Source organism: Cebus imitator, unplaced genomic scaffold (genome assembly GCF_001604975.1).
Source record: "Cebus imitator isolate Cc_AM_T3 unplaced genomic scaffold, Cebus_imitator-1.0 Scaffold51, whole genome shotgun sequence".
NCBI lineage: Eukaryota > Metazoa > Chordata > Mammalia > Primates > Cebidae > Cebus > Cebus imitator.
In genome coordinates, this window is record NW_016107366.1 from 7,135,933 (window position 1) to 7,150,662 (window position 14,730).

At 46.4% G+C, this 14,730-nt stretch overlaps 1 pseudogene; it reads right to left on the reverse strand.

Moving 5' to 3' along the window:
• Window positions 1-569: 569 nt before the first annotated feature.
• Window positions 570-14,203, reverse strand: LOC108303791 (annotated as a pseudogene).
• Window positions 14,204-14,730: the final 527 nt, after the last annotated feature.

Here is a 14,730-nt window from a genome sequence, read left to right on the forward strand (position 1 = left end):
ACCAGTGCAGGAAAGAAAGCGCAACAGTAGTCCCAACTATATGTCACAAGTAGTATATGGTAATGCTATTGTTTCCAAGTCAATGAGGAAAAAACGTGTGGCAGTGCAACTTGCTTAACCATACAAGAAAAAAAAAAGTAGATCCCCACCTCACACCACTCGCACATTCCAGAAGAATTAAAGCTCTAAACATAAAAAGGAAACCATGAAAGTATGGTTTAAATACATGCACAGGAAAATATGTACATGTATTTAAATAATATTGGCCAGGGAAAAGACTTTTAAACCTGCCAGCAAAGATGAAACAAAAAAATGAAAATATCGAAGATTTTATTCTTAATTTTAAAGGTCTGCATCATTCTTAAATGGCCAAAACTGAACTGGACTAATGAACAAGAGAGGACCTGGAACAGACCTAGCCAGACTAGCCCAGCCCTCGATCCATTCTACTAAGTAGAGGTTGGTAGAGCACACCAAACTCACATGTGTGCTGTTTGAAGGTTGATAGGCATATATAATTTTTTTCCAGTTTCCATGGCTTTATGGGTAAATATGCTCTAGAAAAGAATGATCAATCCTGTTGCTTCTGCTTCTAAGTCAGTGCAATGAAGAGCTATGTCCAAGGGCGCTCCAAGCAGTCCTGAAAGAGACTGCTGCTGTGTCCATCTCTCATTCATAAGCCCAGTCAAAAGCACAAGATCTGCAGTCAGTGGGTTCTTTGGGCTTACACACCATAGGTTGATTTCTTTTTCAGTACTTTTTACTGAGCCATTGCCATGAATGATGCACCAGCCCACCTGAATGCAGAAGTCCCCACAAATGGCACGTGGCTTAGAATCCACTGGATTGGTCTCCCCAAGAATCACTCGGCCTGTCTTCACTGCATTTGGCCCCTCCCAGACCATGGCCAAGACAGGCCCTGAGTTCCTGTATTTTGCCAGCCTAGGGAGGAATGGGCGGTCTTTCCGGTGAATGTGGTGCTGCTTAGGTGTTCTTAAGGCCCAGAGGAACTTCATGGCCGCAAGGTGGAATCGCTTCTGCTCCAAGCACTTGATCTTGCAAACCAGGCCACGCTGCATGTTGTCTGGCTTGATGGCGGTGAAGGTGCACTCAGGTTGGCCATGGTCCAGGAAGCTGGTTGGGCCAGGTGGCGGCTGCACTGCGCTGTGGGAGCCTACAATTTTTAATTGTTCCGAAAAATATATATTCAGTACAAATGAACCTTAAAAGCATTATGTGAAATGGAAGAAGCCAGACCCAGGAGGCTCCATGTTGTATGATTTCATTTATATGAAAAGTCCAGAATAAGCAAATCCACAGAGACAAAAGTGGATTACTGATTGCCAAGGGCTCAGGGGAGAGGGGAATAGGAGTGACTGCTAACATATACAAGATATCTTTCGGGGTGATGAGACTATTCAGGAATTAGCAGAGATGATTGCAGAACTTCGGGAATGTATGAAAAACCATTGAATCAGATACTCGAAAGGGCAAATTTTACGGTGTGTGAATTATCTCTCAATTTTTTTCAAAAACATCTGTGTTGTAAGTCACTTCTGAATGTGGGCTTCAATTCTTTTCAACTGACCCTGCTGTTGTCGCTCTGAAATAGCAAGTCAAAAGAACACCCTTCAGGTTCTTAAAGCACACTACCTGAGCAAGATCCAAGCAAGGAATATTTCTGTCCTGATGGCCAGGGTGGGCGGACCAGGAACATGCTTCCTTCTAGTACAATGCAGGTCCCAGACAGCAGACAGAGCCTCTCCCTGCATGAGCCGCCCTATACACCCACCACCCAGGTTAGGTCAAGTCAGGCATCCTCTAAACAACTCAAAAAAGTCTGCTTTTAGTTTGCAATTTTGAGCAAATATATGCTGAATCTCCAGTGAGTAGATTTGATCTTCTGTGGTTTCAGAGCATTTCTGAACTTTTGGTTCCTAAACCATGAGCTTGACCTCACAAGGACTGGATCCTCTCCCAGAACTCCATCCATATCACTTTCCAGCAACTTTGTGTCAGTTGGCCTGTTGTTGATCTGATATCATGGAAGTGACAGACAGAGCATATCAGCCGGAAGGAACTTACAGATTAATTAGTCCAACCTCCGCAACTCCCTCCCACCTCCTACAATCCCCATTTAATGGATGAGGTCCAGAGAGGGGAAAGAGCCTCCCTAGATCTCCCAATAAATAAGTGAGGAAACTAAAATTAAATTTCTGTGTCCCAGTCCCCAAAGCACATGTGGTTCTTACATTCAATTATTTCTGTTGCAATATTGGCCTTAATATTGGCTTCCACTTCCAATTAAATGATGTTCTACACTGTGAACAGCAAATGGGCTGGCACAAGACCAGCACCAAGGCAAGGGTCTTAACCCTTTCAGGATGCTCCTGACAGTGCTACAATAGGAAAGCCACACTCAGGACAGACCCCTTGGGCAGGCACTTTCTCCAACTTTCCTATGATTAAGTAAATTTAGCCTTGTTCACAGCAGCAGATGGAATTAGTAGAAAGTACCCAACTATTTGCATAGCAAATTTTGCGGTCTCGTAGAATATTATGCTGGAAAGGAAGCATCTCTCTTCCTCATCTCCCCTCACTACTAAAGCAACAATGATGTCAGATGTGCTCTCATTCATTCATTCATTTCATCAACAAACATTTTCTAAACACCCACAATGTGCCTGGCCCTGTGCTGGACACTGGGACATGGAAATGAGTGAAGCATAAAACTTGCCTTCAAAGAGCATCTAGCCTATTGGGAGATGTTCCTCTAATGACCAAACCTGGCTGAGGGGAAGATGAGAGGCAGAGAATTTATGCAGAGCACGATGGAGACACAGGAGAGTCCCTGATTCTGGTTTGTGGGTCAGGGAAGACTTCAGGTTGTTGATGACACATCATAAGCTAGATCTTGAATGTTTTCAGTGGCTGAGGAAAAGGGAAAGCTTTTTCGAGATAAGGAAGAATAGCACAAAGCATAAAAGTGCATGGAACGTTTGGAAAGGAGAGGAGACCAGGGTTTCTGGAACAAGGTGCCTGGAGCTATGCTACCTTGGTCAGTTCCCATTTTATTCCCATCAATAAAATACAGGTTTCTTTTGGGATGAGGCCAGGGACTGTGCATTATCCCCTTCTGAATTTCCAGCATCTGGCACAGTGCTCAGCACCTAGTCAGAGCTCAGCAAATTTTCTCCAAGTGAATGAATTTTCTCTAAGCACTGACATGTACTAAGCACTGATTATAGCCAGCCCTTCATATTGCAGGTTCTGCATCTATGAATTCAACCAACTGTGGATTGAAAATATTCAGGGGGAAAAATGGATGGTTTCTTCTGTACTGAACGTGTACAGACTCCTTTCCTTGTCACTATTTCCTAAACAATACAGTGTAACAACTATTTACATAGCATTTACATTGTATTTTCTATTATAAGTAATCTAGAGATGATTTAAAGAATCTGGGGGATGTGCACAGGTCCTATGCAAATACTACACCATTTTACATCAGGGATTTAAGCATCCTCAGATTTTGGTATCCCTGGAGGGGTCCTGGAACCAATCCCCTCTGGATACTGAGGGACGAAGGTATACAGCGGACATTGTACTGAGTGCTTCTCACACATCAAATAGTGTAAACCTCACATACATCTTATGAATTTGGCATTATTAGTAATATTAATATTATGCCCCTTTAACAGATAAGATGACAAAGACAGAAAGGTATAAATAATTTGTCCAAGATCACACAGCTAGAAAGAAGGCAATCTGGTCTTCAAGGCCACATCTCTGCCGGGCTGCGAACATACTCCCCTCCGCGTGCTAAATTTCTATCCTACTGTTCTGTAAGCTCCCTGGGAGAAGAGACAACATCTATTTCTAGTCCCTGAAGTTCCCGCTCTTAAACACTTCTCTGTCGCTGTAGTAGAAATGAACTGTGGGAGAGGGGCAGCAAGGGGCCAGATGGTGAAGAGTCTTGACCACCAGCCTCAGGATTCTGAACTCAGTCTTAGAGATGACAGAACATTTAGCATAAGCCAAAGAATCTCTCAGCAGGCATGTGCCCAGCATCTTTTCAATCTTAGCACAGAAATGAGCCTCTCTCTGGACTTTGAAGCTAGGACAGACTTGCTGGGAAGAGGAGAGTATGACCCAAGGTCCCTGGACTCTGCGTCAAGGTGGACACAGCCAGACATCAGGGAAGCAGTTAGCAGGACAAAAGACCCAATGGGTGAAGCCTTTCTCTGTATGATAGGCTGAGACATCTGGCTCTTTTCTATGTTCTAAATTTGGAACAAGTAGATAGCCACTTCCTCCTAATCAAGATAAGCCCAGGGCCGAGGATCCATGCAATTGTGCTAGGTCATTTAATTGCCTTCCTCTTGAAAACCTTGAGCCAGTCATAGGGAAATTCTCTGACCACGACAAAGAATAAAGGTCAATGCCTTGTGGCATCCTGATGCCTTTTACAGAGCCCCAGAGCCACAGGAGAAATCAATTCCAGTCAAATGAGTTGTGAAACTTTTTTTTTTAAATGGAGCCAGTATTTTAAGATTTTCCAAGTCATGGAAAAATAGACACTAAGAACATGAAAACAACACAAAGTGCCTCATGAAATCTAATTCTCATTGTTGTCCAGACAAAGCCAGATCAGTTTCATAAAGAGGTGTATTTTTTAACCCACCATAAAATGATCTATTATGAAGTATTAATGGGAAAAACGCTACTACAAGTTATTTTCATTTTTCCCAGCTGTTCACAATTTTGTTATTAACTATGCTTTCCTTTTCACAGCTTTTTATTCCGACTACAAAAGTAACGCATGTTCATTTTTGACATTTTGGCAAATAAAGAGAAAAAGAAATAAGTAAAAGCCACTACAACCCACTATTAACAAGTGTGTTTTTTTTCCCACAAAAATTAAGATTACACTGTATATAGAGTTTTAAACATAATCCTGTATGCCCAATATTCTTTGAATATGTTATTTTTATCAATTATATCAGATTTCACAGTGTGGATGTGCCATAATTAAGCTAGTCACCATCCCGTGGACACTTAGGTTGGTTTCAGTTTTCTGAGTTTATAAATGAATGTGAGGAATGTCCTTATACAAATATCTTTGTCCTAATTTTTAGGAGCTTCCTTAGGAAGTGGAATTACTAAACAATGGGATATAACTTAAGGTTGATGATATATTGTGAAATTATCTTCCATTTGTTCAACACATTTTAATTGAGTGCCCAAGTGCCAGGCAAGTCAGAGCAGGACGTGAGGTCAACACACCCAGGGACATAAATTCCAGAGGTGGCTGTGCTATAAAACTAATCGCTGTTTCATGGATTCACTTACAATAATCCAAGCAACATTTTTCTAGGCATGGTTCTGGGCACTGGGATCCAGGCGTGAACGCAGAGACAAACTCTCTGCCCCAGAGAGCCATATTCTAATGGCTGTACTAACTGATTTTTCTACCAGCTGTGTATCAGAATGCCTGGCTCCTGACCTCCTCACCAGCATCATGACCTTTTAACAACAGTAAATCTTGGACTGGAGCAGTGACTCACTCCAACAACTCAGGAGGCTGAGGCAGGAGCATCACTGGAAGCCAGGTGATACGGTTTGGCTCTGTGTCCCCCACCAAATCTCATCTCAAATTGTAATCTTCATGTGTCAGAGGACGGGCCTGGTGGGAGATGACTGGATCATGGGGGCAGTTTCCCCCATGATGTTCTCATGAGAGTGAGTGAGTTCTCATGAGAGACAATGGTTTTAAAGTGTATCACTTCCCCCCTTGCTCTCTCTGTCTCCTGCCACCATGCAAGATATGTCTTGCTTCTCCTTCACCTTCTGCCATGATTTTAAGTTTCCTGAGGACTCCAAAGCCATGCAGAAAGGTGAGTCAATTAAAACTCTTCTCTTCATAAATTACTCACCCTCAAGTAGTTCTTTACAGCAGTGTGAAAACAGGCTAATATGCCAGGAGTCCAAGACCAGCCTAGGAAACACAGCTAGACCCTGTCTCAAAAAAAAAAAAAAAAAAAAAAATTAGCTAGGCATGGTGGTGCACACCTGTAGTCCCAGCTTTTGGAAAATAAAGAGAAATAGGTAAATCACTGCAAACACCAAGTCAGATATTTGTTATGAGATGCTTCTGGAGCCCCAGGGAATGTGGCCTCCCTGGTAAGGTGGCTTGCAGAGGCAACTGTGAGTGCTCGCAGCTGACACTGCCAAAACTGGGGATAGACAAGCCTGGCAGATGGGACCCTGGCAGGGCACGTGCATCTTACCACATGTCAGAGGGACTGGGAGGCCAGAGGGGTAGGAGGAACATGGGTGGTGTGGGGAGGGCAGCTTTGTAGTTAGCAGAGGTGTATGTGGCTTCACTGTGGAAAACAGATGGGGGAGAGGACAGAGAGGAACCTCAGGGGTCCAGGAAAGATAAAGTAATTTTAGGGCATGGCAAACACATAACTCCTTATTTTGGCAAGTCACTGTGATCATTCTTTGCAGGTCTGAAGCTCTGAGAAATTCTACAATATGGAAACTTGTCTAACCTTGTTACAAATCCACATTTCCTGGGAAATAAAAAAGGAAGAAAAGAACAGAAAGGGCATGATGGCAGTCTAAAGGATCAACTCCAGGTAAGAGAAAAAGCCCTGGACTCTGCTGGTCCAGACTTGCAGAGAAGCGGGAGTATTGAAAACATATGCAGAAATTAAAAACGGCGGGCTTAAGACTGGATATGAAACTGGAGCAAGGAAATGTCAAGGATGACTCGGGTTTCTCATTTGAGCATCTGCCTAGTGACGCATTATTCTTGGAGAAGGATTGAGTCTAAGGTCAAATGGGAGGTAGAGGGGAGAAAACACCAGCAAAACATAGAGCAGTGGAAAGAGGCCTGAACTAAAGACGTGGGTTCTCAGTCCAGTGCTACCGATACATGATTGTATAACCCTGAGCAGGTTCCTTCCACCCACTGAGCCTCGGCTTCCTCACCTGAAAAATGAAGATGATAAGTCATATTCTAATGACCACACACCGCTGTCATTCTGATCAAATAATATAATAGAAATGAAAGTGCATCCTAACATGTAAAACGCAACCAAAATACAAGAGTATTATGACTACTGCTAGCAGTCGTTTGAGGACACTTCATTTATGACTCCCCAAGGAATGAAGTCAGAGCAGGACAAGAGGTCAACACACCCAGGAACATAGATTTCGGAGGTGGCTGTGTGATAAAACTAATTGCTGTTTCATTGATTCAGTTACAATGATCCCAGCAACATTTTTCCAGGCAGAACAATTTTTTCTTCTCTGTCATTAGGTCTCTGTCCCTCTTCCCACCCATAATCAATCAGGGATTTCAACCAGGGTCACCCCTACCTCATCAAAACCTGCTCTCAAGAAATTATTCATTGATTGGCACTGAAGAAAATGTCCCAAAAAAGCCTGAAGTGCTTTCTTCCCAGGGATGCTTACCCCTCTTCAACCGAGGACCAAATCCTCTGCCAAAGGAGAGGATGTCTCAAGGGGTCTGGGGTCACAAGGATCACACTCAAAGAGGTACTGAGCGTGAAACAAGCCAGTCACACAAGAACAAGCAGCATATGATTCCACTTACAGGAGGTCACTAGAGAAGTCAGACTCAGAGGCAGAAATTGGAATACTGATTTCCCGGGCCTTGTGGGAGGAAGGAATGGGGAGCTGGTGTTTCACAGGTATAGAGTTTCAATTTCACAAGATAAAAAGATTTCTGGGAAATTCTGGATGGTGGTCATGGTTGCACAACCTGTGTGTACTTAACACACTGAAGTTACACTTAAAATGATTAAGATGGTAAATTTCATATGTATTTTGCTAGAATTAATCATGATGATAATGTGATAAATGGTATTGAGAAGTTCAGATTCAGGGTACTCTGGTACTCTGTCCTGGTACTTTGGAGATCACTCCACAGAGGGAGCCTGCTACACACACGTGTGGTCACGTGTACACACACATGCATACATGCACACACACACACATAGCCCCTGCCAGGCTTCTTCTGTCAGCTAGGCAAGGAGAGCTGAGCCCAGTTATCTGTGCCAGTTTATGGTTGACTCTGGAGATTTTAATAGTCAAAGAAATATTTGTTCTCACTGTGTGACCATTTCTCATCCCAGTTAGCTCTTACATGAGACATATTTTGGATCTGACACATTGAGGGGGAAAAACCATTACCCGTTTTACTCATTTTGAATAAACTAAAAGTAATTGACGTTCCCGTTTCCTGGAGTTAAAAAGGACGGTTTAGAAAGGACAGAGGAAAGAAAAACATGGAATATGGGAAAAGAGCCATGGACTGGGCATATAGGAGCCTGCTTCAAAACCTGGCTTTGCCCCCCATCTGCTGTGTGACCTTGGGCATGTCCCTTACCCTCTCTGGGCCTTAGGACCCTTGCCTATGGAATCCTCTGGCCTTTGAGGTTCCTTCAACTCTCATAGTCTAGTTTTTGGTGAGAAATAGGATTAGGGGTTGAGGCATCTAATTTTGCTAGCCATCTAGTGGATGAATCATTTTTATTATTCTAAATGTTTTCCAAGTGAATTTTGATGTGATCCTGCTCGGTAAGACACAGTTAACGACATCTCTCCTCCCATTCCTGGTCTGGTGTCTAGAAATAGTCTCTGAGTAATTTCTACTCACAATCCCCACTTCCTCGACTCCTGCTCCCTCCCCTACAGTCTGGTTTCCGACTCCCCAGTCCTTTAAAATTGCTCTTGTCAAGGTCATCATAACTTCCTGTGGCTGGGCCCAATAGACACATCCCAGTCATTTTCTTCCTTGACCTCTCAGGAACGTTTCAACACAGGTGACCACCTTCTCTTTCTTGAGACACTCTCCTCTGTGGGGCCGAGAGGGAAAATAGCCTGCTCTCCTGGAGTCCCAGGGTCACCACTAGGATTTGGGTACCCACCATGTCAGCCCCAAAGTCTATGTGGTTCACACGACTTGCTGCCACTCACCCCCTGTTGCACTCACATTGCCACCAAATTCTAGATTTACTGGGTGATTCATTTCTTCAGTCATTATGATTTGTCCAGAGCCAACTATTTCCCAGGCACTATGTGAGGCAATGGGAATACAGTAAGGCCAGCACGACCTCTGCCCTCCTGGCATTTGTAATCCATTGCAAGAACCAGGCATCACATGGGAGAGGACAAGATACGTCTATAACTACAAATATGATGAGTTCTCGGAAGAAAAAGTGCCTAGAGCTATGAAAGATGAGACGGGGGGCAGACAAGGCATCAGCAAGGAGAGTGACAGGACACCAAGGTCTGAAAGAGGGGAGGCAGCCAGCAGGAGCAGTGGGAGGGACTGCAGCAGGCACAGGGGACCTCCCGAACCTTGAACGGGGAACCCGGGGGCCCGACATAATCACACACCAATAGCACCTTGCATTTCTGAGATGGAGGGTGTGGGAGACACACATGAAGACACTGGAGGTGCTAACCCTCCACCCCGCCTTCCCTCCCAGCCCCTCACCCCTTGGGGCTGCCTCGTCGCCCTTGAACAACGAAAGCTCCAGAGAGGCTGTAGCTTGGACCGTTGAAGGGTCTGAAAAGGGCCAAGGTGAGTGAGAGGACACAGTAAAGCAGAGTGCAGGAGGAGGACACTCCAACGAGTCATCTAGTTATGCTTTAGACAAAATTAGTCCATTGATCTGTGGAGACTGGGGACAAGAGGTGGGAGGAAGGGTAAACCGTGGATGCCTCTTCTTTTGTTAGAAAATTGTTATTATCATTATTATTATTATTATTTTGAGACAGAGTCTTGCTCTGTTGCTCAGGCTGGAGTGCAGTGGCACGATCTCGGCTCACTGAAACCTCTGCCTCCTGAGTTCAAGCAATTCTCCTGCCTCAGCCTCCTGAATAGCTGGGATTTCCCACCACCACGCCCAGCTAATTTTTGTATTTTTAGTGGAGATGGGGTTTCACCATGTTAGCCAGGCTGGTCTCGAACTCCCAACCTTAGGTGATCCACCTGCCTTGGCCTCCCATATGTTTTGTTTTATTATTTATTTTGTTAACTTTTATTTTAGGTTCAGGGGTACCTATGCAGGTTTGTTATATAGGTAAACTGAGTATCACAGGGGTTTGCTGTACAGATTATTTCGTCGCTGAGGCAATGAGCATAGTACCCAAATCACCCTCCTCCCATCCCCCACCTTCAAGTAGGCTCCTGTGCCTGTTGTTCCCCTCCCTGGGGCCACGTGTCCTCGATGTTTAGCTCCCACTTACAAGTGAGCGCATGCGGTATTTGCTCTACTGTTTCTGCTTTAGTTTTCTTAGGATAGTGGAAGGCCAATTCTTTTGTGCTGACATTGCTTGGTTCAACAGGCATAGAATTAGAAATATTTTTCCAAGAGGGAGAATACAAAACGCTTTTCCTCAGCATCATTGTCAAGAGTGGGCTCTCCTGGCCTCCTCACTACACGCTCGAGGCCCTTCAAGATGACCTGGTCCCACGTCCTCCATGCACAGATGAGGCCAGGACACCGCACCGGCAAGGTTCAGGACCTCCCGAGGACCATGCAGCTGCCAAGCGGCGCAGGCGGAACACATGCCTGCCTGACTCCAACATGCACACCTGTCCACACATCACCTTAGATGCCACCTGGGCCATCCACCTCACTCACATGCAAGATGAGGAAACTGAGCCTCAAACAGAGGGAGCCACTTTCCTCAGGATCAGACCTCCATCCCTGGAGGCTCAGCTCTGCTCCTTCTGCTCCAAACCTCCTCGTGGGTGGCAGAAGAGAAAGTATCCCCTAAATAAATACCATTAGCATGCAGCTGTGAACAAAACAATGTCCCCGGGCTGGGAGGCCAACGTCCCAAGGCCATGTGAGGAAAGAAGTTGCTGCCTTCCTGAGCAGGGGCAGCTGCTGTGGAGCTGGAGCACTGCTCGGCTTCCAGCCTCTCCCACGAAAATAAAACTCAGGAACGCAGGAACGTTGGGCAGGAGCCCGTGGGAACAAGGCCCGCACTCCCCTCTCCAGGGGCCGCCACTCATTACACACCCAGCAAAATCCTTGCTGAACATCTGTATTGTGCAGGGAACAGGCGCCTGGACTCCGCTGCCATGAGGGGCTTGGCGCAAACCCCCAATTCTGGGGCTGTCACCTCTGACCCCACAGAGACCCTGCCTCTCAGGGGCCACATTCTGACCCTGAAAATCTGGAGTGCATTAGGGAGAATTTAGACAGATGTTGCTCCTTCCAGCTTCCTGTGGAAATTAAGTAAAACCAGGAGGCATCTCATTCAGGGGAAAAGATGAGAGATGTGAGGAAAACAGGAAATAAATACACAAGGTGTTTGTTTGCAAAGCAGTTGTTTCTTTCTTGCTCAGTGCTCCTCAGAAGGGAATTGACTTCTGGCAGGGCACTTTGCAGCAAGGAAGTCCTTGATCAGCTGTCTTCACCCCTCGCTTCCACCACGGAGAGCCCACAGCTCTGCATGCTCAGTACTCCTGCGCACTCCCAGTACTCTGCATGCTCAGTACTCCTGCGCACTCCCAGTACTCTGCACGCTCAGTACTCCTGCGCACTCCCAGTACTCTGCACAAGCTGTTTCCTCCACTTGGAATGCTGCTCTCTCCCTTCTCTTTCTGGAGAACCTCTAGTCAGCCCACGTGGATCAACTCAAGCCATAATTCTCTGACTCCCTCCCTCCTACCTTCCCAAGCCAAAGAGGTGGCTGCTTCTCCGAGTCCACCCATCACCCTGTAAACCCCTCCATGGCGATCTTGTCACATGCACTTGAGGACATGTCTACATGTCCTGTGTCTCCCTTGCTAGTCTACAGCAGACACTGTGCCTTAATCATTTCTGTATCCACAGTGCCTAGCAGAAGGCCTGGTACAGAAAATGAACCCAATACATGTTCAAGGATCGAATGGGAGGAGAAGGGAGAAATGGAAGGAGGGAAGGAAAGAAGGAGAAGGAACGGAAAAAAGAGGCTTCTTTAGAGTATTTGCAAGTTCCTCTCCTCTTCCCTGTTGATTTGAGCCTGTACCTGCCTCTTCTAAACAAAATGCCTCAAAACCTCATTGATTAGGCTGCGACAAGGCTGTGCTGAGCAACACAAACCATACGGCTTATGCAGAATAGGACTTCACCTCTTACTACATGCAAGTCCTTCTCAGGAGGCTGAGGCTGCTCTTGAGGTTGTCAGGGTCCCAGGCTGCGTCTGTCTTACTGTTCTGCTATCCCAATGGGCTGCACTCACCCAGGTATCCAAGATAGCGCCCCACACATCTACACGCCATCCACAGAAGGAGTCACGAGAGAGGACACACTCCGCTCTTCAAAGGTGCAACTGGCAATTGAGTACAGGAGTCCCTCTTACCTGTGGGGACGCATTCCAAGTCCCCAGGGAACACCTGACACTGCAGATACTACCAAGCTTTATATACACTATGTTTTTTCCTATACATACATACCTATGATCAAGTTTAATTTATAAACTAGGCACCGTGAAAGACAAGCAATAACATACAGTAATAAAAATTATGTGAATGTGACCTCTGTCTCTCTCCAAATAACTTGCTGTTCTGGACCTTGGGCAACAGGAACTGTGGGAAGCGTGGATAAGGAGGGACTATCGCACACTGGTGCCCTCTCCTTCCATCTAGCGCAAGGCACACTGGGAATTGTGGTCTTGTGCTGAGTGTCTGCACGCCAAGGTGAAAGTTTTATTTCCATGAAAAGGAGGAAATGGATTTTGGAAGCAACCAGAAATCTTTTCCAAAACAACAACACACGGAAACATTAACACCCTTCCAAGCCCCAACGTTGACCTTATACATTTCACCATCCCAACAAACCTGTGAGGAAAGTGAGGCTCAGGGTGGCGATGCCTTTGGCTGAGGCACTATGAGCAGTAAAGGAACACAATAGTAAACCAAGTATCTGGTGGAACCTGGGATTTCCATGTAAAACCTCACAAACACTAGAAAGAGGAAAGGGAAGATGTGACTGTGCAGCTGTTGACCCCATGCTCAGTGGATCTTCTGTGTTACGTTTGTCTCCAGAGCTACATTAATGGGGGCCAATATCCAGAACAAACGGGGTGAGTGATCTGCTCTCCTCAGGCTGGCCAGACTACACCTGGAGTTCTGTGTTCTGGGTCCCAGCCCTTAATGAGAACACAGAGAAACGGAAGTGTGTCTGGGGCCACGACAGGCTGGGAAGGGACTGGATGCCTGCGCTGTAGGAAAGAGCCACAGCTGAACACGATGGAGAGGGGCGAAGCCCAGGGGATGTAGATCCTTATCTTCTCATCTGTATCACAGGGAGGACACGGTGACCTCATTCCAGGTGGCTCTGAGAAGCAGAACAATGACCTTTGAAAAGAAGCCACTGGGAGGCAGAGTCAGCTCCAATGAAAAGAGGTGACCAGGGTGGTGCACCGAGGCCCCAGGGAAGCCACAACAAGAAGTGAGAGCTCATCCCCCAGGGTGTGCGCCAACAGAGGAGGTGCTGTAGAGCCTTCTAAGGCAGAATCTTGCACCTGGAGGCTCCTGCAGCTGAGTTTGGCCAGGTGTGTCTGTGTGCCTCCTAGGGACAGGGGCCATGGCTCCCTTCAGGTTCTTCAAGGAGTCTGTGACCTAGACAAGGGTCAATGGACTGGCCCACTGGGTCCCTCCAGGGGCCATGCCTGCTTTGAGATCCCATGACCAGGCCGGGCACCGTGGCTCACGCCTGTAATCCTAGCACTTTGGGAGGCTGACATGGGTGGATCACCTGAGGTCAGAAGTTCAAGACCAGCCTGTCCAACATGGTGAAACCCCATCTTTACTTAAAAAAAAAATACAAAAATTAGCTGGGTGCAGTGGCATGCGCCTGTAATCTCAGTTACTTGGGAGGCTGAGGCAGGAGAATCACTTGCACCCTGGAGGCAGAGGTCGCAGTGAGCCAAGATCGCGTCACTGCACTCCAGCCTGGGTGACAGAGTGAGACTCTGTCTCAAAAAAAAAAAAAAAAGATCCCATGACCGCCAGTGTAGATGCACAAATGTCCCGATGAGGAATAGGTAAAGAGAGCTCAGAGTGGCAGAAGGAAATTGGGGCTTACCAGGACTGAAGATGACTCTGTGAGCTCCGCTCCCCAAGGCAGAGTGTGTCCCAAAATGCAACCACAGGAACCACCATCGTGGCAAGCTTGGAGCACATGCTCCTTCCCTTGCTAAGGCTGAAGTTTCTTCAGAACCCCAACTGCAAAGGAACCAGGGGTTCCACATTCGTCACACACCAGCCTGGGGGCCTAGTATGGGTGTGGCCTTTTTCTAGGACACCCCACCAGCCTCCAGGTATCTTTTTATGTTTTTCACCACTTCTTTTTGTCCTCCACAATTAGAGACCCTCTCATGGCCGGACACCGTGGCTCATGCCTGTAATCCCAACACTTTGGGAGGCCAAGGAGCTTGGATCACCTAAGGTCAGGAGTTCAAGACCAGCCTGACCAACATGATGAAACCCCATCTCTACCGAAAATACAAAAATTAGCCAGGCATGCTGGTACATGCCTGTAATCCCAGCTACCTGGGAGGCTGAGGCAGGAGAATCGCTTGAACCTGCGAGGTGGAGGTTTCAATGAGCCAAGATTGTGCCATTGCACTCCAGCCTGGGCAGTAGGGTGAGGCTCTGTCACCAAAGAAAAAAAAAAAAAGAGAGACCCT